Source organism: Coffea arabica, chromosome 3c (genome assembly GCF_036785885.1).
Source record: "Coffea arabica cultivar ET-39 chromosome 3c, Coffea Arabica ET-39 HiFi, whole genome shotgun sequence".
Lineage (NCBI taxonomy): Eukaryota > Viridiplantae > Streptophyta > Magnoliopsida > Gentianales > Rubiaceae > Coffea > Coffea arabica.
In genome coordinates this window covers 40,288,764-40,311,858 of record NC_092314.1, presented here as the reverse complement: position 1 = coordinate 40,311,858, position 23,095 = coordinate 40,288,764, and the positions used below count along the sequence as shown (strand labels likewise).

Genomic DNA, 23,095 nt, shown 5'->3' with positions numbered 1-23,095 from the left:
GGTCAGATGTGCTGTAATTTCATTATTGGGTTATGTAAAAACATTTCATTTTGACAATTGAACATACATATAGACTTCGTAATACCTTACTCTTGAAATTCTTGTCTCTTCGTTTGAAGGTGAAAAGAAATTACTGCATAGTTATTTCCATAAGTTGTAGAAAACAATCAAAAAAGACAAAAGAATAAGGTTTTGATGAGTAAAATTCAGAAATTGGAACGGCACAATGGGCTATATTTCTGTTCCAGTTTTGGGCTATGTTATGGGCATGTAGCCTGTCTTTTTCGATTGCAATGTTTTTTTATCTTTGTACGCAAAATCACATAAGATACACATCTTGACTTCATACACATGTCTAACCAAAAAAAAAAAAAAACTATCCACAAGTCCTAATAATAAACCTCAATAAGGGATCTCAAGCCCAGCACTAGAGTTGTCTTCTAGTCAATGCATGAAGCCTGCCTTCTCATTTCATTGTTTCCCTGTGACAAGGACCATCATCAGCGTATCACAGAAAAGTTGAGTTTCCCTCCATTTTCCTTGCTAGGAATTGCTTCTTTGCATTTCCCAAGTATTTGTACACATTCCTCATTTGTGAATAATGCTCTATTTGTGAATAAACTTCCATGACTGATCCAATGGTTTACTGTAATAAAGACTTGGTTGTAATGAATCAGCAGCATACATAGATGTGTTTAGAATCAATACTAAGACTGGCCTTTTAACAACAAAAAGGCGAATATGGATCTCTTCCATCTTCTTGGAAAGGTTATCTTACCTTCATTATAACATCATCTGCAGGAGGAATAGCTACAAACATATCTCCTCCAACAAAGGCTAAACTCTTGTTATTCGCTACCAAGCCATCAACCACATGAGGAAGATCGGTAACAATACAGTTCAAGTCAAGAAAAGCATCAGCAATTTCCTTAGCCAAAGTTCCAGTACCACCTCCAACATCCACCAAAGAATTCAACCCTGAAAAAACATCCTAGCAATCCCTGATCAGAATACTGCCAACTAGCTGAGAATCGCAAGCCATTCCTTCGTTAAAAAAATTATTAAGCTTCTGATGTGACAAGTCTTGAAGGGATTCACATCACTGTTGTTTTGCAACCAGTGGCTAAGGTGGTACCATGGATCCATCAAGGTAGGATCAAGCATGGCGTCAAGCTAAAAGGCTCATCTTTTAATAAAAGTTTAGATGAAGTAGTGAGCATATAACCTTCCTCATCATCGTGCTGACTAATTTTTGCCTCGATGAAGAAGCCTGACCGCATTAGAATCCTCATCAGGCGATAGACAAAGGGGGCTTTTGCATTGCCAATTGGAAGAGCATTGGTGAGTTCATCCAGGGTCATGGGCTTACCATGCTTGTGAATAATGTCTGGTATGCCGAGTTGAATTGTACATTTGAGGGAAATGGAGTTTATGAAGTTGAATATGTGATTCCATATGTGAGCTTGAACTTGAAGTAGCTCATTAGCATTACTATTTCTGCCCAAATCCAACTTTTTCGCTGTTGATTTTGTTTTCCTTTTTGGGTATAACAGGTAGGCATCCAATCTTATGGTTAAAGAGCATATAAGACCCACACGAATGGATAGGCATGATGATTAGTAACTGGGGCCATGAGTGGCTATAACAATTCAATTTAGTTCTTCTGCGCACTCTTTTTGTTGACTAATATATTTGCAAGATCCAGAAAGGTGTATGGGACAGCTGTCAGGTGCCACCCTCCCAAATGATGTATGGGAAAGATTTTCTCAACAAGGCAAATTTTGATAATGTGCAGCCAAAAGCAAGTCACATAACTTTGAAATTACAAACATATATGGATCTACACGAATATTAATTAGATACAATGTCATTGTTTCGAAATTGAATAAGTAATTTACATTTTGTTTAGAAAGTGTTGTACAACTTAGGCAAGTTAAGAACTGAAAATCTTACATTCAGCTGTAATGGCTGAATTTAAAGTGGAAGCGATGCATCTACTTCAACTTCAACAATGTTGGAAACAGTTATTGTCCTTAGCTACCTCAACTCCACACCATTTATACATAATGTGCTTGCTGTGCATTCCAGGCTGGGATTTGGACACATTCCAGTGTTGGATTGTGGTGGGGTTTAATACCAAATCAATGGATTAAATCCTTTATATAAAGGAGGCAAACGAACAATTTTATTACACTCAAAATATATTTAATAACAACACACAAAATAAATTTATATTGGACACTAATAATTGAGCCTCATTCTTGAGAATAGCTGCTCAAACACTCACTCAAAAATTCAACTCGTTCATTTCCTATCTTTCACTTGAGCTTTGGTGCCCTTCAACTGAGGAAATGGGATTTATTTATACAAGCGGCTGTAATTTTTCTCTTCTCATTCAATACCCAATTGCCAGAAAATCCGGTGAACTTCGCGAGTAAATCTGGTTCAAGATACAAGCACGAACCAAGTTGATCAGCCGCCCACGTTCAGCTTCAAGACTGGACTTTGGCAATTTGTCTATTGCCAATAAATGAGTAAAACAAACACTCCAAAGCCATAAAATTTATTCTGAACACCCTAACTAAAGGTTCATCACTTTTTAGCACAAACAACATTTTCACAAGACATATTAATTAATTAATAATAAACCTCAATGATAGATCTCAAGCCCAATACTGCAGTTATCTTATAGTCACAGAAGCCTGCCTCAGAGAAAAGTTTCGCCCAATCTTTCTCATTTATTTGCCTTCCTTTGCCTAGAGCCATCACTTCCATATCATAGAACAGTTGAGTCTCAATCGCCTCATGATCATCATCCCCTTTCTGCTGGCTTTTGCAGAACATTTCAACAATTATCACTTTGCCTCCTTTTTCCTTGCTAGGAATTGCTTCTTTACATTTTTTTAGTATTTGCACACACTCATCATCGCTCCAATCAATCAATATCCACTGCTTGATTGCAAATTATATCACAATGAAAGAAAATTTTTGTTAGAAACATTGCACCCCATCTAAAGCTTTTTGCGTCAAAAAGCAAAAACAAAACTATTCTCTTATAGTACCAAACACACGCAATCAATTTGACGTTTAAAACTTTGTTCTTTTTTTTCCCCTCTTCATGATGCAGTTCTTAGATTAAGCATAACCTCAATTTCTACTACTCAATCTTACTTTTGAAGTTGACACTTCTTATAATTGGTGAATTTTAATCTTATGATCTCAGGCAATAAGGAAAAAAATCTAAATAACACTACTATAAAAAAATTTGTCAACTAGAAAACGTGCAACATCGATTTCATACCTTCATTAAAACAGCATCTGCAGGAGGAATGGCTTCAAACATGTTACCTCCAACATAGGCCAAGTTCTTACTACTCTCCAAGCCATCAACAACATGAGGAAGATCAAGCACAGTGCATTTCAGGTGAGGGAAAGCATCAGCAATTGCCTTAGAAAAGGTTCCAGTTCACCTCCAACATCTACCAATGAATTCAAACCCTCAAAAACATGCTTACAATCTTTGGTCACCACGCTACTAACCAGCCGGGTATCACTAGCCATTGCTTCGTTAAAGAATTGATTAAGCCGTGGCTCATGGCTTGCAAGATCGTAAAGTGACCTCCCATGGCAAGTATAAAATGGGGTTTCATCACTGTTCTGAAACCACTGGCTGAGATGGTGCCATGGATCAGTCAAGGTGGGATCGAGCGTGAACAGTAAAAGCGGCGTCATGCTAAAAGGGTTACTCTTTAAAAGGAGTTCAGCAGCAGAAGTAAGCAGATAACCCTTTTGATTATCATTCTCATTTCCAGGAATCTTTGCTTCAATGAAGAAGCCTGAGTGGATCAAAATCTGCATGAGAAGATAAACGAAAGGGGCTTTTGCATTCTTGATGGGAAGAGCATCAATCAATTGATCAAGGGTCATCGGCTGGCCATGTTTGTGAATAACGTCTGGAATGCCTAATTGAATTGCACATTTGAGGGACATAGAATTTATGAAGTTGAACATATGGTTCCATATGTGAGCTTGTGCTTGAAAAAGCTCACCAGTATGATCACCAATATTTCTAGCCAAATCCATTTTTTTGTTTGAAATTCTAGGATTTTTTTTTCGCTTTTTGGTTGGGAATTACAAGTAGAACTCGCATTTTATAGGCCGGGTATGGGATTCACTGCAATAACGTTGCAATAGTTTCTTCTAATAATATGACAACAACCGGTTAGAAAAATGAATAAACAATGAAATCAACTCAGAAACAAGGATCCAAAGGCAGCTGATTGTTGTCGACAAGGAATAGCTTGTGGGCAATTATATCAGTCCCCTTTTCTTGACCAATTCATATATGAGTATATAGGTTACTCTAGGCTCCTACTTGGTGCAATAATTCAGTGTTTCTAGAGACTTGCTTAAATTAAAGTGTATAATCAGCACAAATTAATTAATTGTTCTTTTTTTTCCATGTGTATTATCACTTGAGAAAATCGCACAATTCACACTGCTGGTGGTGCTTTCTTGTTTGGAAGACGAAATTTAAATAGTGACAACTTTTGAGTCATGGTTGAGATTTTATTGGATTTTCAGGATTCTAGCATTTAATTAATGAGGAAAATTGGTGCATGTCGAGCACCTTAATATTATGAATAACAATTCATTAGAGTGCAGCAGAGCCTGGGAGAAAGATAGGAAATAAATGAACTCAATTATTAAGTGAATCTTTGAGCAGATATGTCAAGAGTGAAACTGTAATAAAATTAGAACATATATTCTTGATTGGAATAGGAGTGAATCGGCAGGCCATGTTAATATCTGCTTACGAAGATAAATTACACATGTGAGGAAAAGAGAGTTTATGAAGTTGAATATATGGTTTCATTAGCAATTTTTTTTTAAAATTTTTTTATCACTCTAGAATGGTTTCGATTGCAAGCGTAGAAGAAATTGGAATTTATAACGCAGGTCACGAGGCTAAAATAAATCACGTAGCAATAATTTCTGTGAATAAACTTAACAAAGTCAGCAAACAACGCCCTATCAAGATGAGCTTATTGAGAAAAATATATATGTAAAAAAAATGAAAGACAAATAACACAATGAGATCAACTAAAAACGCATTAAATTTGACAAATTTCAATTAACCTTTGTCACAACCATCTGCAACCTACCTCAACTCCATTTCAATGAGTTGCAACTCTTCCAAATTGGCTAGGCAACTTGTCCAAAGATTGATTGTTTCAACATCTTATTAGAGATTAAGAATTAAAAGTAACATAAACAAAGCTTAATGCAATTTGTGTGGTTGAGATCACAAGTTGTAACTTGATTTTTAATGTATGTGTGAAATTCACAAAAATTTACTATAAAGCTATGCGATGTACAAAAAAAATTACGTACAGTTAAAAATGGGCAAAACCGCCCGGAACCGTTGTCCACCACGAACTACCCTTTCATCCAGAAATCTTATTTGGAACGTGTTTTTTGTGGCCATACAAGTGAAATCATTGCCGCCTACCCGTGGTCCTGCACGTACCCTTATAGTCAACCATCTTATCTGGAAATCTTATCCGGAACATGATTTTTGTGATCATGCAAGTGAAATTGGTGCCCTCTATTGAGATATCCCACATCGGAAGTCAAAAGAAGAAAGAAAAGTAATATAAGTTCCAATTTGTTGAATTATTTATAATTTTGAGTTAACTATTTTGAACCGAGACTTCAACTCAAAAAGTTATTAGGAGTTCTATAAAATTAGAGGAGTGAGATATCCCACTATTATAATTTTGATTTGAAATGAAATATGAGCTTTGGCACGTTGGATTACTAATAATTTTGATTTAATCATTTTAAACCTATATTTTTAAATCAAAAACTTATTGGGACAGTCCAATGGACCCGGGGTGATACAACTATCCTTTCATTCACCACTATACATACACATATATGTGCAAAAGTTTATGCACTTAGAATCTCACAGCAAATGGCTTTTAATCAGTCTTTCTTCCTTGTTCTTGTGCTCCTTGCATCTAGTTAGTCTCTCATACTGATATTATTTTATCATTTACGTACAATCATAATTAACACAATAGTTCCTCTCTCTCTTCCCCCCCTCCCCCCCCCTTTTAGCATATTTCATATAGTAATCAAATTATTTCGTTTCAGGTAATATGAAAGCAATGAAATAGTATCATGCAAAAGTGTGTGTATGTACAATCATAACTAACACAATAGTCTTTCTTTGTCTTTCTATTTTTTTTTAGCATATTTCATGTAGTGTTCAAATTATTTCGTTTCAAGTAATATGAAAGGAAGGAAATAGTATCATACACCCGCACGCGCGCATACACACATATAATAAGAGCATTTTTTGTCCAATACTAGCTAAATGTACTACTAAGATTTTTTTTCCCCAATTTCTTTTGCAGGTGTGGTGTTAGGAAAAGTTGAAGCTGCAGAAGCTACAGAAACCACCAATGCCGTCAAAACTGCATCAAGAAAAATGCTGCCAATTGGAGGACAGATTATAAAAATGCTTGGGGTTAGAAAAGATACCTGTATAGGTCTTTTGGAATCCTGCAAGGACGATCCATATGGCTGTTGTCCTGGCTGTGTCTGTTTGTGGCCTGGGGACTTGTGTCGTGGTGACTGCTGAATCATGCTGAAGCTCCAAGCTAAAATGCTGCTAGCATCTAAATGAACAATTAGCAAATTGTTCTTGCTGTAACATAAATAAATGGAAGCGTGGTTCTAGTGTAAAATATGTTATCTCCTGCTATTGAATAAATTATGATAAATGGATTTTCAGTAGGAAATCCATTGGTGTATGGACTTTTCATGGTAATGAATTTTGAGTTAAAACTCCTTGCAGTTTAGAATTTTTTTGCATATGTCCGTGTATTTTGTCTCATAAAATGGTGAAATGCAAAATGCCTTCATGAACTATATATTCGGTTACAATTTCCCCCCTAAATTGTTGTTAAAGGCACTTCGCTCCCTCCCTCTCCCCCCTCTTGATATATTTGGACAAATCTATCCCTTCTATCTTAAGCATTCTTGCTTTTCGTTAAAAAATTATAATGTCTTCTGCTACATGATTCTTTGTGCTAACAAATAATATTAAAACCCTTGATTCAAGCAAAATTGATCCTAGAGTAGTTCCTGTCCATTTTGTGATAGAATACTCAAATATCAGAGAATTGGACCACTATCTGGATCATTTGTTGACAATTAAAGAAAAATTGACCATAGTTGGACAGGGGTCTAAAAAATCCTGTCAAAATTATTTGTGTTAAGCAGTGATTAGCGAAAAAGATTCCGTCAATAATTAAGCCATAAATCAAGAAGGCCAAGAAATTCAAGTAGGGGAGGAAAAAATTATTTGTGAAGGTACGTACATTTTATTTTTTGAGTTGCCATGACAAAGAAGGAATTTATTAATGGTAAAGCTTAAATTTTGTACACGTACTCTTAGTACTGATGAAAAAAGATCTGATTGAGTAGCAAAAATGGAATACTATCTCAAAAGGTGTGATTTGGATAATATTTTTGAAATAAATTTTAGTAATAGTTTGTCAAAAGAGGTTAAGAAAAAGAAGGTAAAGTTGCTTTTCAAAATTATAAAGAAATCTATAATAGGCGAATTTTATAAAATACTCTTTTTTAGTTCTCAATCACCTCGATTGTTTTGGTCGACTATTTTCTATACTTTAACAAATTTTTTGTATGAATCTAATCACATGTTAAAACTTGATTTGGAATGGCAGGTCAACCATTGACTTATTTGGCTACCTTTTGATACTTAAGAAAAACTTGTAATATGAGGTGTGAGATCATTGCAAAATGAGCAGAATTTACAGTGATCGCGATGAATAAGGTAATAGTAACTAAGCAATTTTATTTCATTTTCCCTTTTTCTCTTCAAGATAACAATTTCAACAAATTGATAAGACCCCTAATGCCCCACCATGTGATCGGCCTGGTTCAATGTTTTGTTAAGTTAAGTGTCCTTCTTGTCCTTCCAGAAGAGAATCTAGACTTCTCCAGGCTATGGTTACACCACAAACCAGTGTAAATTCATCAAGAATAGCTTAATCAGTATGGATAGAACAATCAGAATTTCTTAGGAAAGAATTGTATGTCATCTGCAAAAAGGCAGTGTAAAGTAAGAGATCCTCAATCACACAGTCGAGTTGGAAAACCAGTTCTGAACAGAGAATCCTGACTCATTTAAATAAGATTGAATGTAACAATTATTATGTATTACAATTTTCAGAATCAAATTATTAAGCTATAATTTAAAAGTTCCGATAACTTGTGAAAAAAATCAAGATGCCCGGGCTTAACAACATGAGATCTCTCCGGAAAAGGTAACGTTTAAAAAAAAAAAATAACTATCTCGCCTTTTCTCTTAACTTTTGGACTCAAAGTTCATCTTCAATTTGTTGATCAAATTTGTTCTTCCAAGTTAGTCTTCATACTAGTACGATGATTCTTAGCTCAATGATTAAAGGTACAATATATTTTTTTTAAACGTGTAAAACTGATATTAAACTCCAACTATCCCTCTTTAAATGTTGTTTTTGACAAACAATTGTGTGAGAGAAGGGTTTTTCAATCAAAAAATTTTCGGTTAACTATTTTGAACCTATAATTTCAGTTTAAAAAGTTATTAGGTCAACTCGATAGACCCGAGACACTATAAATGGTATCAAAGCAATCCACGCGTGACTTGCAAAGTTCTTAAAGGTGAGGTGAATGAGATATCCGACGTTAGAAGTTGGAAGAATAAAAAAAATTAAATATGAGCTCCGGCCTGTTAGATTACTAATAATTTTGAATTAACTATTTTAAACCTGTAATTTTAACTCAAAACTTATTAGACCACCCCAGAGGTTCAGAAAAAGAAGGTAAAGTTGTTTTTTCAAAATTACAAAGAAATCTATAGTTGGAGAAATTTATAAAAAACTCTTTTTTAGTTCTCAATCAACTCAATTTTTTTGGTCCAATATTTTCTATATTTTGTGTATGAATCTAATCACAAGTTAAAAATTGATTTGGAATGGCAAGTCAATTTGAAAGGGACTGCGTTTGTTGACCCTTGGAGCATAATTACTTTGACAAGAAAACTTTTACTCCTCGCGAAGCATGTGAAGATCAACATGATAATTTCTCCACGCGAGTAGAAAAGACTCGTGAAGTCATTATTGCGATGGGACGAAAAACGCTAAGCATGTTACAAACTTTGATGTCTTATTCTCTACTTGTCCATTTACTTTTTGGTTTATCTGCTTAACATGGTACCACATACAATATGAAAACTACAGTTGAAAACGAAAATTGCATTTTTTCGAAGGACACCTTCGTGAAACATATGGCCTTCCTATTTCGTTTATCGCTGCTTTATACAGTTTCTTATTTTTTTTTAAAAAAAAAAGTAAAACCAGAATACTTTTTATATTATGTTCTTGAAGTCGAGTTTTGAGGAAAATGCAGTTTTAATGTTTAATATCTGTACAGTTTTAGTCTTTAAAATTTTAGCAAAAGTAAATTTGGTCGTTAGTGTTTAGTAAATGTATAGTCTTAGTCCTTAGAGTTTTGATAAGAACAAATCTGGTACCCAGTGTATCCAATTTAAAGCAGATTTAGAACATTTGAAGAATTTTTCTCAAATACTAACAAAATGTAGTCATGTTTAATCATGTGTCCATTAAATTAAATTTCAAAATAAAGAATCAACATAGTGGCTAACTTTGAATAACAATAATAAGGACTAATTGCTTATGTCCAAATTAATTAACTAAGGTTTCGAAGCATTCAATTCATCGATCTAGAATCCATTTTCATATTCTAACCCTATTACCTTTAATCAACAAATCATAATACTTAGTTTTTCATATATATTCTTTAATAATTAGTTACTAACATTCTATCATGTAAGTTATTCTTATTGTTCAAGATTACTAGTTATTTTGCTTCTTTTTTAAGAAATTTAATTCAACAAACATGTGATTGTCATGACCGATTCCATCAATATTTGAAAAAATCCGTCAAATGTCCTACATAATGCTTCCAATTTGTATGTCTCTCATCTAAAGTTATACGTCTCCCGAAAACATTTCATTTTTATTTTTTAAATAAATTTTATTTTATTAACTAATTAAAATTAAAGATACAAGAATCTTGAGAGAGAGAGAGAGAGGGGGGGGGGGGAAACCTAACCTCAAGAGCTCTTGAAAAGTACTCAAAAATATCACTTAAACATTCTGGGTGTAAAAACTTTTGTGGGTGACTCAGCATAAGATCAGCAGTTTTTCTTCTTATTCTCTTTGTTTAATTTATGGTAAGAAAATATCGTTTCAGGTTAAAAACTCTTATACCTCAAAAAAAAATCATATATATATATATGTGTGTGTGTGTGTGTGTGGGTGGGCGGGCGCGCGCGCACGCAAGAAGACAGTGGTAGAGTGGGTCCAAATGTTAGGGCAGCTACTGCTTTGTTGTGTGCTTGTTGATAGTGAAATTACTTAAGAATTTTAGAAAATAATACAGAAAAGAAAAAGACAACTTTGTCTTAAAGTTACTTTAAGAATGAAACAACCTGTTGCTGACAATGAAAAAATCTAGAGGAGAAATGTGGCTAATTACTCAGAATATAGACCAAAAAAAGATTAATCGCACATGTATGGCTCTGATAGGGTTTTAGTACGAATCTATGGGTGCCGGGCTGACATAGCCCGGTACCCAAAAGCAAGTCAATTTTTTTTTTTTTTGGCTCTGACATGCTGCCTCAGCCCGGCAGCGAATAATTTTTTTTTTTTTTTAAAGGTTGTAGGCTACCGGGCTGACAAGGCCCGGTAGCCGACAACATCTGAAAAAGCCCGGCAGCCAGTCAAATTAAAAAAAAAAAAAAGCTCCAAAGCAGTCGGAGGGCGTATGGACAAAAAAAAAATGGCTGGCAGCTAATGTTGAGCATCCTGCCATCCAAGCCTTAGCGCTAATTTAATATTTTATTAAAATAATGCTTATTGCTATTGGCTGTATTCACAATTTGACCATGTGAAGTTATGCATTTTTCCTTCTCTTCATTTTTTTGCCTATCTTGTTTTTATATTGCGCAATAAATTTATATTTATAAAATTATATAGTACATTAAAAATTACATAACAATTTTAACAAATAATTTTTCAACAATTTGAGAACTGCATCTTATTGTAAAAAGAATGAGATTTTTCGTTTAAAACGGCCTTTGTTTAGTTTAACATCTTATAGAAGTAATTATTGATTTAACAAATCTGTTTTCATCTATTTTTGTTGTTCGATTCATGAAACATAATTTAATTAACTTAAAAGACTAAAGAGATTTAGAACGCCAAGTGGCATAAGTTTTAAATAATTAGAATTAGTCAAAAGTTTGACTTCGTATTTTTTCGTCTCTTATGTTTTAAATAATTATATTTCAAATGAAATAAAATGTGAATTTGATTGAATCCATAAAAAATGTGGTCTAATTCTCATTAAAATCCTTAAAAGTAATCCACATTGTCAAAACATATTAGCCTAAAGAGTATCCTTTCGTTATATTAATTATCAATAAATGATAACACATACATCATATATAAAAGAAAATTTAGTGAAAAAAGAAAATTTTAATTTGAGCGTATTGTAACTTTAGTTGTAAATAGTATTAGGATATGAGTTTCAATCGGTTATGATAAGGTATTGTGATTATAATAACAAATAAAAGTGATTACCAATATAAAAAACTCACATGAATTTTTCAAAAATTCCTTGCCATTTCTTCTTGTATTTCCTTCATATTAAATCAAATATTAATAATACAATTTAATGTATTTATATTTATGTTCATCTTAAATTGATAATTTTATTGAATAATTTAAATAATTATAAAATCTTTATTTAAATTGAAACTTAATTGATAACTAGTTGAAATGCCAAAAAAGAAAAAAATATTATTCAATCGACTCAATGACATATACTGGCTATCTACTTAAGTACAGTACCTCGCTATCTACTTATATACTGGCTAATTAAAGAAGCAACCACAGTAATATTTAAGGGCCAACGAGGTTAGAAGCTGTAGCAAGTTACTTTTGGAAGAAAAAAAATGTTTTTTTTTTTTTTAACAAGCCTGAAGATCATCATGTTACAGTTTAGATTGTTCATGTTTTTATATCTCCCGACTCATATCGCTTAACTTTTCCTTCATCACCCACTAGCTAGTCAGAGCTAACTTAATCTAAATTTGGTTTACTAATCAACAAAATTATTATTTTCAAAGTGGATATCTGACAAGCTAGCTGATGCATTGCTTTGGAGCTTTTTTTTTTTTAAAAAATTTGACTTGCTGCCGGGCTCTCTCTCAGCCCGGCAGCCAGCTTTTTCATATATTGTCGGCTACCGGGCTATGAATTGTCGGCTACCGGGCTGACAAGGCCCGGTAGCCTACAACCTTTAAAAAAAAAAAAAATCGCTGCCAGGCTGAGGCAGCATGTCAGAGCCAAAAAAAAATTGACTCGCTTTTGGGTTCCGGGCTGTGTCAGCCCGACACCTATAGATTCGTACCAAAATCCTGTTAGAGCCATACATGTGCAATTAATCTTTTTTTGGTCTATATTCTGAGTAATTAGCCGAGAAATGTTGTATCCACAATAAGAGATTTACACAACACAAAATATAGATCATGACAACATCAGGTTTGACAAGCAGCTTCAACAGCCGGAGGACTTTGCTGGACAAGAAATCCAGCAATTGCACTGGATCTGTGTTCCGTAAACTATATCTCCCACACACGCAACCAGAACAACAAATGTTCTCAAAACAGCGTTCATGGGTATGGGTACATGAATTTTCTCCATGGCCATCCTTAATCCCAAATATTTTAATAAGCATTTCGTCCTGACGGAGTTTTCTAGAGGGCTTGGTGTACTTTTTAATTGACTCCTCGGCTTCAACTTCAGACAGGAAATCTGCAAGTTAAAATAACATTTTGCACTTGAAATTAAGTTCTTCATATCAGTGTCTATGAAATCTAAAACATTGTATATAAGCATGTTTACTGCACAAACAAATATTTAATATTCTAGAATCATTTTTTTAAGGCAAATGTTTGGTCTTTTTTGATATGCAGGAAAGCTTTACAAAGGAGAGTCAGAAGTCTCCATATACATGCACATCACAAGTGTAACAACACTATATAATTCATTAATCATGTAAAGAAAATGAAAACCATGACTACTGCTACTACATGCTAGAGAGTCTAATCCTGCAAACAGTCATTTGTACTGCTTTGTTGATATCAGCAACTATTTTGTCAGCTGGTGTAGGGTCATATGTAAAACATAAGGGGTCATATGTTAAAACATAAAACTATATGAGATTAAAATGTCATGTATATTATATTTATATATTTTGATCATTTCAACTATTTTAATTTTTAAATAAGAATAATTTCGATATTTTCATGGGTCAGTTTGACACTTTAGTTTAAATTATAAGGGAGTTATATATATAATTTTTGAAATTATAGGTGAGTTATATGAAAAATTGCTAAATTACAGGAGAGTAAAATGTCTTTTACCCTTCTTTTTATTACTGTAATGGATTTCCATTTTTTCTTCATTTTTTTTTCTTGCTTCGGAATGGGATAGGCTGATCCCTGGAGCCAAACCATCACCAAGCACCAGCCAGCAACCACAGCCTATGACATTAGAACCCATACTAGTCCCCAAAACATCACAAATTTATCTCAAATACTACAAATCGTCTCCATCAAAATGAGCAAAATGTCAATTGAAATTCAACAAACTAAGTTTTGTTCAAGTTTGTATAAATCGGAAAACCCACTGCCAATTGCTACTCAAAAATTCCAATTCACCATGAATCCCCAGCATCCCACCAGAACGACAGAAAATCAACCAAAAATCCCGAAACCCTCAACCATCTCATATAGAATCCAGTCAATAACCAGCGAAATCAGAAGGAAAAAGAAAAACAAGAAGGAGAACAAGAAAACTCAACCATCTCTAGCTTGGCTCCAGTATAATTAACCTATGTTGGCGTAGAGCCTACAAGTGCAGGGCGGTGAGGATGGGTCTGAGGAAACTGTCGAGAGAGAGAGAGAGAGAGAGAGAGAGAGAGAGAGAGAGAGTTGTGCAGAGAAAGTTAGGAATACCTTTTCTTTGATTTTGTGGCTTGGCGAATAATCAAGACAAAAGTGTCCAATTTTCTCTGGAGTGGTAATTGAAGACATTTTGGTCTTCCATTACCATAGAGTCACTACCATTAAAATCACTGCTTGCTAGATCAGGCAAAGTAGGGGTTTTGGCGCGGTGCATTTGGAGTCCAGAATACTACTGGACCTGCTATAGGGATTATTTGCTAAAGCTGGTGTGGTGTCCCTTCCTATCCTTCTAAATTAGCATAAAATAAAATTAAAGAAACATCAACTAGTATTCGCTGTCCGTGTATATAAAATTTACTCTTTTAGTATTTCCTCTAACACAATCTTAATGTCTTACTTTAATTTTTCTATTTTTGTTCGTTTTTTAAGTCTCAAAATTTGAGTCAGTGTACAAAAACCAAAGCTACAGGGATTAATAGCTAAATCTGGTGTGGTGTCCCCTTCAAGCTTTCTAAATTAGCATCTCATAAAACAAAAAAAATGTCAACAGGTTTTTTAATACTACTTTAAATATACATGCACAAATATGAAAACAATCCAGTTTGTCATCATCCAATGTGATGAAAGCTACTTGAATTTCTAAACAGACGGTATGCGGAACACGGCCCTTGGAGAGTACAATTATCTCACTTCGCTTATGGAACGACACATTTTCTTGTATGACTTTCCCATCCAACAAATAGAGCCGAATAGATTGACAATCTGGTAACCGGATCTTCAGCTGATTGCCAAGTTATAAAATTAACCACAATGACCATTTGCCTGCTTTAATAAGTTTAGTCTTTTTTATGAAACTATTTTTCTTTCATCAATGGATATTAAAATTAAGGGTTAATTATATTTACCTCCCTGAGGTATGACCATATTTGTACAATCATTTGACCTGCAAAAATGCCATAACAAAACGATGGGTGAAGTAGGAAAGATTTTCTTAGGATCTGTTTGGATGAGGGATTTGAGTGGATTTGGATTTGAAACCCACCCATCAATTGGAGAAATTTCAAAGCTCAAAATTATATAGTGGAGAGAATGACATAAAATATGCATCCCTAATTTATCTCAAGGAGGAAGCATGTTTGGCCAAAAGACTCATTGGCTTGGTTTATATTGACAATACCGTAGAATAAATAGTCCTAATGTTTCAGGTTATATGACCATATAATTCAATTTAGGGTAAAATATACTTTATTCCTGTGGTTTCGTACTTTTCCACATAAACTCCTTGAGGTTTGTAAAGCTATATAACCCTTTCATAATTTGGATTAAAGTATCAAAATAACAGAATTTGTATTTTATAATGGAGTCAACTGAAATGTCAAAAACACTCCTTTGTAAACTTGAAATTATTAATTACCAATAGGGGGTTATGTTTTGAAAATCATAACGAGATTATATGGTAAGTACTAAATTATAAGGGAGCTATGTGGTAAAATATAAAACTATCGAGGGTTAAAATGTCATACATATTACGTTTATATATTTTAGTTATTTCAACTATTTTAGTTTTTAAACAAGAGTATTTTCTATATTTTATTGGATTTCGTTACAAATGATTATTTCAGTCAATTTGACACTTAGTTCAAACTATAAAGAATTAAATATAACTTTTAAAACTTTAGAAAAATTATTAAATCACATGGGAGTAAAGTGTATTTTATCCTTAAAGTTATTAAAGATGACAAGACAAATCAGGTACGATGTTATCTAGGAGTACATCGCAAAGTTTATGAACCACCAGCCTTTCATCCCATATCTCATTCGGAATTGTGTTCTTTGGGGTCATGCAACTGATATTATTGCCACCTACCCCCAATCATCGAGTGAAGCTATTACCACCAACGACCCTTTCATTCAGCCATCTTACCCCAAAATCTTATCCGGAACGTGTTTTTTGTGTTCATGCAAGTGAATGTCTGCATGAGATAATCCACATCGGATATCGGAAGAAGAAAGAAATGAAATTTAAGTTTCGGTCCAATGAATTATTAATAATTTTGAATTAACACATAGTTTCAATTTAAAAAGTTATTGGACCAATCTAGTAGATTTGGAGGTATCAAAACAAATCTCATTTGATCTCTGTGTGGGATTCTCTAAAATCTGCGCACGATTAAGTGGATAGTTATGATCAAATTTTGCAAGTACATAAAATTTCTAAGAGGAAGGATTGAATGAGATGTCCCACATTTAAAATCGGAAGAAGAACTAAATCAAATATAAGTTCGACCCATCAAATTACTAATAAATTTGAATTAATCATTTTGACCACATAATTTTAACTCAAAAAGTTAATGGGTCACACCAGTGGACCCAAGGGGTTACATCTACCATTTCATTCAGCACTATATATATACGCAGGTGTGCAAAAGTTTATGCACTCAGGATCTCACACCAAATGGCTTTTAGTCATTCTTTCGTCCTTGTTCTTGTGCTCCTTGCATCTAGTCAGTCTCTTATACTTATTTTGTTTTATCATTTGCATACAGTCATAATTAACACAATAGTCTCTCTCTCTCTCTCTCTCTCTAAGCATATTTCATATAGTATTCAAATTATTCGTATCATCTAATATGAAAGGAAGGGAATAGTATCATGAGAGAGTAAAAAAATTATTGCAAGGACATTTTTTTGGGGGGTGGGTGGCACGAAAAGTGCCTATTAGAGAAGTTCAGGGGGTAAAATGCAACTAAGGTGAAAGTTCATGGAGATTTAATGCATTTAACCCAATTGAATTGTTAGTTTGTCTTTACATTCAATTAGAGTATTAATTACTAGTAGAACTCAATTACCATCCATTACTAGCTAATTTCCTTCTAAGATTTTTTTAAAAAATTTCTTTTGCAGGCGTAGTGGTGCTGGGGCAAGATGAAGCTGGGAAAGCTACAGAAACCACCAATGCTGTCAAAACTGCATCCAGAAAAATGCTGCCAATTGGAGGACAGATTATAAAAATGCTTGGCGTTGGAGTTCATGATGGTCAGGAAGGGGAATGTTCACCCCTCGGGGAACCCTGCGCAGGCAATCCATGGGGCTGTTGTCCTGGCTGTATCTGCATCTGGCAGCTTACGGATAGGTGTGTTGGTAACTGCTGAACCAAGCTAAAGCTCCAAGCTAAAATGCTGCTAGCATCTAAGGGAACAATTAGCAAATTGTTCTAGCCGTTACATAAATAAATGGAAGCATGTTTCTAATGTAGTATGTTATCTCCAGCTGTTGAATAAAATATTGTAAATGGATTTTCAGTCGGAAATCCATTTCTTTTGTACGTGAACTTCCTTTTGGTTATTTTCTGCAATTTCCATTCTTATATTTTCTTTTATCTATCAATTTTTAAAGTTTAGGCTTTGGGATAAAGATTTATTTTGTTCAATTATCTTTATGTTCTCTCTATTAAACTCTCTCGATTTTTATTTTTGCAACTTTTTCTTCTTTTTGTTGAATTTTATTTATTGTTGTGAGTAGAGGGTAAATTTATCATTTTATTTGTTCTATTTATTGGCTCTTGACAGTATTATTGACAAGGGAGGAACATTCCGTTGTTAGCTCCAAATAAATAATTAACCATGAGAACTTTTGTTTAATACAAAATAAACACAGAGTTTACCCTTCCAAATCCAGCCAAAATGTATTCCGAATCATTCATGTCTTAACATAATTTGTTTGATCAGAGAGCATAGTGCAACTGATCTACATAGGATGAAGATTTCCTTAGGATCTGTTTGGATGAGGGATTTGAGTGGATTTGGATTTGAAATCCACCCATCAATTGGAGGAATTTCAAAGCTCAAAATTGTACAGTGGAGAGAATGACATAAAATATGCATTCCTAATTTATCTCAAGGACGAAGCATGTTTAGCCAAAAGACTCATTGGCTTGGTTTAAATGGTCCTAATGTTCCAAGTTATATGAGCATATAATTAAATTTAGGGTAAAAATACACTTTACCCCTTGTGGTTTGGCACTTTTTCGCATAACCCCTTGAGGTATTTTGTCTAATAAAATGGATTAAATGCAAAAAAAAAAACCCTACAAACTATATATCTAGTTATAGTTTACTCCTAAAGTGTTTCTATAGGCACTCCCCCCAAGCGAATATGTTTGGGCAAATCGATCCCCTCTATCTTAATTATTCTTGTTTTTCTTTGAAAAATTACAATGTCTTTTGATACATATTTTTTATGCTAACAAATTCATTCCAATCCATTTTGAGATAGAATACTCACGCATCGGAGAATTGGACCACTAAAGAAAAGGTTAGTCTTGGGATCCTCGATCATTTGTTGACAATTAAAGAAAAATTGACCATAGTTGGACAGGGGTCTAAAAAATCCTGTCAAAATTATTTGTGTTAAGCAGTGATTAGAGAAAAAGATTCCGTCAATAATTGAGCCATAAATCAAGAAGGCCAAGAAATTCAAGTAGGGGAGGAAAAAATTATTTGTGAAGCTACGTACATTATTTTTTGAGTTGCCATGATAAACAAGGAATTTAGTAATGGTAAAAGGCTTAAATTTTGTACACTCTTAGTACTGATGAAAAGAAGATCTGAATGAGTAGCAAAAATGGAATACTATCTCAAAAGGTGTGATTTGGATAATATTTTTGAAATAAATTTTAGTAATAGTTTGTCAAAAGAGGTTAAGAAAAAGAAGGTAAAGTTGTTTTTTCAAAATTATAAAGAAATCTATAGTTGGAGAAATTTATAAAATACTCTTTTTTAGTTCTCAATCAACTCAATTTTTTTGGTCCAATATTTTCTATATTTTGATAAATTTTTTGTATGAATCTAATCACAAGTTAAAAATTGATTTGGAATGGCAAGTCAATTTGAAAGGGACCGCGTTTGTTGACCTTTGGAGCAAAATTACTTCGGCAAGAAAACTTTTACTCCTCGCGAAGCATGTGAAGATCGATAAGCATGATAATTTCTCCTCGCGAGTAGAAAAGACTCGAGAAGTCATTTTTGCGATGGGACGAAAAACACGAGGCAGTGGGGCTCCAAAATGCCCCATGTTACAAACTTTGATGTCTTATTCTCTACTTGTCCATTTACTTGTTGGTACCACATACAATATGAGGTTGCTTCTACGGTGGAAAGTAGGTTAACCTGCCCACCGTAGGCAGAAAGAGTGCTAGAAGGGCAGCTCAGCACAAGCATCTCAATCCATGTTTTTGGGGCCCAGTTGAGAGAAGATGACCGGCAAAGCCTATTATCATCTGAAGGAATTAAGAGTAAATACTAATATAAATTGGGTTGGGTGGTTAAATAAATTAGTGAAACTATAGATGCTATACTGGAATAACAATAAGAGCCAAGTTTGTCCTTTTTGAATTTGTTATCATCAGAGGCGGAGGAAACATAAGGTGGGATAAAAAATTTTCACATTAAATTAAATTATTTTTTTAAATTAAGCAACTAATTTTTATTTACATTGTAATTGTTTTTTAACATAATTGGGTTTCACCTGTTTACTTTATCATCATCAAACATTTTGTATTTGAACTTCCTTTTTATTATTTTCTGCAATTTCCATAGTTATATTTTCATTTATCTATCAATTTTTAAAGCTTAGGTATTGGGATAAAGATTTATTTTGTTCAATTATCTTTATGTTTTCTCCATTAAACTCTCTCAATTTTTATTTTTGCAACTTTTTCTTTTTTTTTTGTGAATTTTATTTATTGTTGTCAGTAGAGGGTAAATTTGTCATTTTATTTGTTCTATTTATTGGCTCTTGATTGTATTATTGACAACGGAGGCAAATGTAATTTAGTTAAACCTCAAGATTTGATTCATAGTTTGGTCAAACCTTAACGGAGACAAATGTAATTAACCCCAAAATTAACCCACAAGGCCCTTTAGCCCATTTTAATAACTTAATTTATATTTGACTAGACTATTTTACTTCGATCAAAAGAAAGTTTGAAGAGTCCAGCGATGCACATGCCATTGTTAGCCCTAAATAAATAAGGGATAATTTTAGAAACCTCCCCTGAGATTTTTAATAATTTCACTTGGCCCCCGTGAAATTTACATAATTACAGAAACCTCCCTTGATGTAATAAAAAGACAACAATGCCCTTCATTAATTGTCAACTCATTGAAAAACTCTATCAAATATTAAAGCTCTCTCATCTATTATCAATCAATAATTCAAACTATAGTTTTTCTCATTTAACTATCTATCCTCTTTCTCCTACATCCATTTTCCTTTTAAAATCATTTATTTATTATTATCAACTAAATGTGTACTGTTGCCACTAATAAAATCATTATATATACCAAACCACCAATATGTACATATCTTGGTATATATTTATAACTACATTGGTATATATTTATATCTTACCATGAAAACAAAATGTTCTTGGTATATATTTATAACAGCATTTTGTTTCTATTGTTGATTTATAATTATTGATGTTATTCCTATATAGAGAATTTGATTGATTTTAAACTCTGTGCCAATGGAGTATATTGGATATTGATATTAGTAGTAATGGTTTAGATTATTTTGTATTTAAAAAGTGGCAGCCATGGGATTAAAATTTAGGGATATTAATGAATATTTTTGTGTATTAATTAAGTAAAATATTATATTGATATGAGATTATAGGATAACTTTTGAGTATCTGATGTAGTGTTTATAGTTGGTACAATGGTCAACATAAAAAATTTTTAGATAAAAGAGGAACATTAGAACAAAGGTAAGTGTTTATTTAATGGTGATTTGGATGTTGATGGATATGTATTAGTGATAGCAAGTAAAGATAAATGAAATAGAGATTGTGAACCATTTTTTTCCTTTACATTTTTGTTGTGAATTATAACTCAAGGGCATTATAGGAATTTTGAGAAAAAGTATAGCCTTTTGCGCCTAAAATGTTACTTAAATAGTGAAAATAGGTGAGGTTGGTGTAATTTTTAGAACTTGAGGGGAGCTTTCTGCAATTGTACAAAACTCAGGGGAGGTATGTGAAATTAACCCAATTAAACCATGAGAACTTTTGTTTAATACAAAATAACACAAAGTTTACCCTTACAAATCCAGCCAAAATGTATTCCGAATCATTCAAGTCTTAACATAATTTGTTTGATCAGATAGCAAAGTGCAACAGATCTACATGGGATAAAGTGCCTTTTTTTTTTTGGAGAGACTGGTTTTTGGGCCTATTGCCGTGTAAATGAAAAGGTCTTTTTTTTTCAATAATTTTTTGTGTGAAATAGCAGCAATTTCAGGCACTAGAGATAAAGTGTATTTTATCCTTAAAAGTTGTTAAAGATGACAAGACAAATCAGGTACGATGTTATCAAAGAGTACATCGCAAAGTTTATGAACCACCAGCCTTTCATCCCATATCTCATTCGGAATTGTGTTCTTGGGGGTCATGCAACGGAAATTATTGCCACCTACCCCCAATCATCGAGTGAAGTTATGACCACCCTTTCATTCAGCCATCTTATCCCAAAATCTTATCCGGAACGTGTTTTTTGTGTCCATGCAAGTGACCATCTACTGAGATAATCCACGTCGGATATCGGAAGAAGAAAGAAATGAAATATAAGTTTCGGTCCACCGAATTATTAATAATTTTGAATTAACACATAGTTTCAATTCAAAAAGTTATTGGGCCAATCTAATAGATTTGGAGGTATCAAAACAAATTTCGTGTGATCTCTGTGCGGGATTCTCTAAAATCTGCATACGATTAAGTGGATAGTTATGAGCAAATTTTGCAAGAACGTAAAATTTCTATGGAAAAAGGATTCAATGAGATGTTCGACATTTAAAATAGAATGAAGAACTAAATCAAATATAAGTTCGACCCCATCAAATTACTAATAAATTTGGATTAATCATTTTGAACGCATAATTTTAGCTCAAAAAGTTTATGGGTCACACCAGTGGACCCAAGGGGTTACGTCTACCGCTTCATTCAGCACTATATATATACACGCAGGTGTGCAAAAGTTTATGCACTCAGGATCTCACACCAAATGGCTTTTAATCATTCTTTCGTCCTTGTTCTTGTGCTCCTTGCATCTAGTTAGTCTCTTATACTTATTTTGTTTTATCATTTGCATACAGTCATAACTATCACAATAGTCTCTCTCTCTCTCTCTCTCTCTTTCTCTCTCTCTCACATAGTATTCAAATTACTTCGTATCATCTAGTATGGAAGGAAGGAAATAGTATCATGAGAGAGTTAAAAAAATTATTGCTAGGACATTTTTGTCCAAAAATTTTTTTGGGGGGAGGGGTGGCACGAAAAGTGCCTATTAGAGAAGTTTAGGGGGTAAAATGCAACTAAGGTGAAAGTTCATGGAGATTTAATGCATTACTAGTAGTTGAATTGTTAGTTTGTCTTTAAATTCAATTAGAGTATTAATTACTAGTAGAACCCAATTACCATCCATTTCTAGCTAATTTCCTACTAAGATTTTTGTTTTTAATTTCTTCTGCAGGCGTGGTGGTGCTGGGGCAAGATGAAGCTGGGGAAGCTACAGAAACCACCAATGCTGTCAAAACTGCATCCAGAAAAATGCTGCCAATTGGAGGACAGATTATAAAAATGCTTGGCGTTGGGGTTCATGATGGTCAGGAAGGGGAATGTTCACCCCTCGGGAAACCCTGCAGATATAATCCATGGGGCTGTTGTGGTTCCTGTCTGTGCATCGTCGATCAACCTACGCATGAGGGTACCTGTGTTGGTAACTGCTGAATCATGCTAAAGCTCCAAGCTAAAATGCTGCTAGCATCTAAATGAACAATTAGCAAATTGTTCTAGCCGTTGCATAAATAAATGGAAGCATGGTTCTAGTGTAGTATGTTATCTCCAGCTGTTGAATAAAATATTGTAAATGGATTTTCAGTCGGAAATCCATTTCTTTTGTA

General features: G+C 33.6%; 3 long non-coding RNA genes and 2 pseudogenes across 3 annotated transcripts; 3 read left to right on the top strand and 2 right to left on the bottom strand.

Annotated features, from left to right (window-relative positions):
- Window positions 1-319: 319 nt before the first annotated feature.
- On the bottom strand, window positions 320-2,106 carry LOC140037972 (trans-resveratrol di-O-methyltransferase-like; annotated as a pseudogene).
- A 23-nt stretch (window positions 2,107-2,129) lies between these two features.
- Window positions 2,130-4,257, bottom strand: LOC113735068 (trans-resveratrol di-O-methyltransferase-like; annotated as a pseudogene).
- A 1,688-nt stretch (window positions 4,258-5,945) lies between these two features.
- On the top strand, window positions 5,946-6,858 carry LOC140038143 (uncharacterized). Its single transcript, XR_011841966.1, has 2 exons — window positions 5,946-6,026; window positions 6,423-6,858. It is a non-coding gene; the product is annotated as an uncharacterized lncRNA (long non-coding RNA).
- Window positions 6,859-16,573: 9,715 nt separating this feature from the next.
- Window positions 16,574-17,462, top strand: LOC140038142 (uncharacterized). Its single transcript, XR_011841965.1, has 2 exons — window positions 16,574-16,641; window positions 17,042-17,462. It is a non-coding gene; the product is annotated as an uncharacterized lncRNA (long non-coding RNA).
- Window positions 17,463-22,175: 4,713 nt separating this feature from the next.
- Window positions 22,176-23,095, top strand: LOC140037725 (uncharacterized). The gene is made up of 2 exons (XR_011841724.1): window positions 22,176-22,246; window positions 22,666-23,095. It is a non-coding gene; the product is annotated as an uncharacterized lncRNA (long non-coding RNA).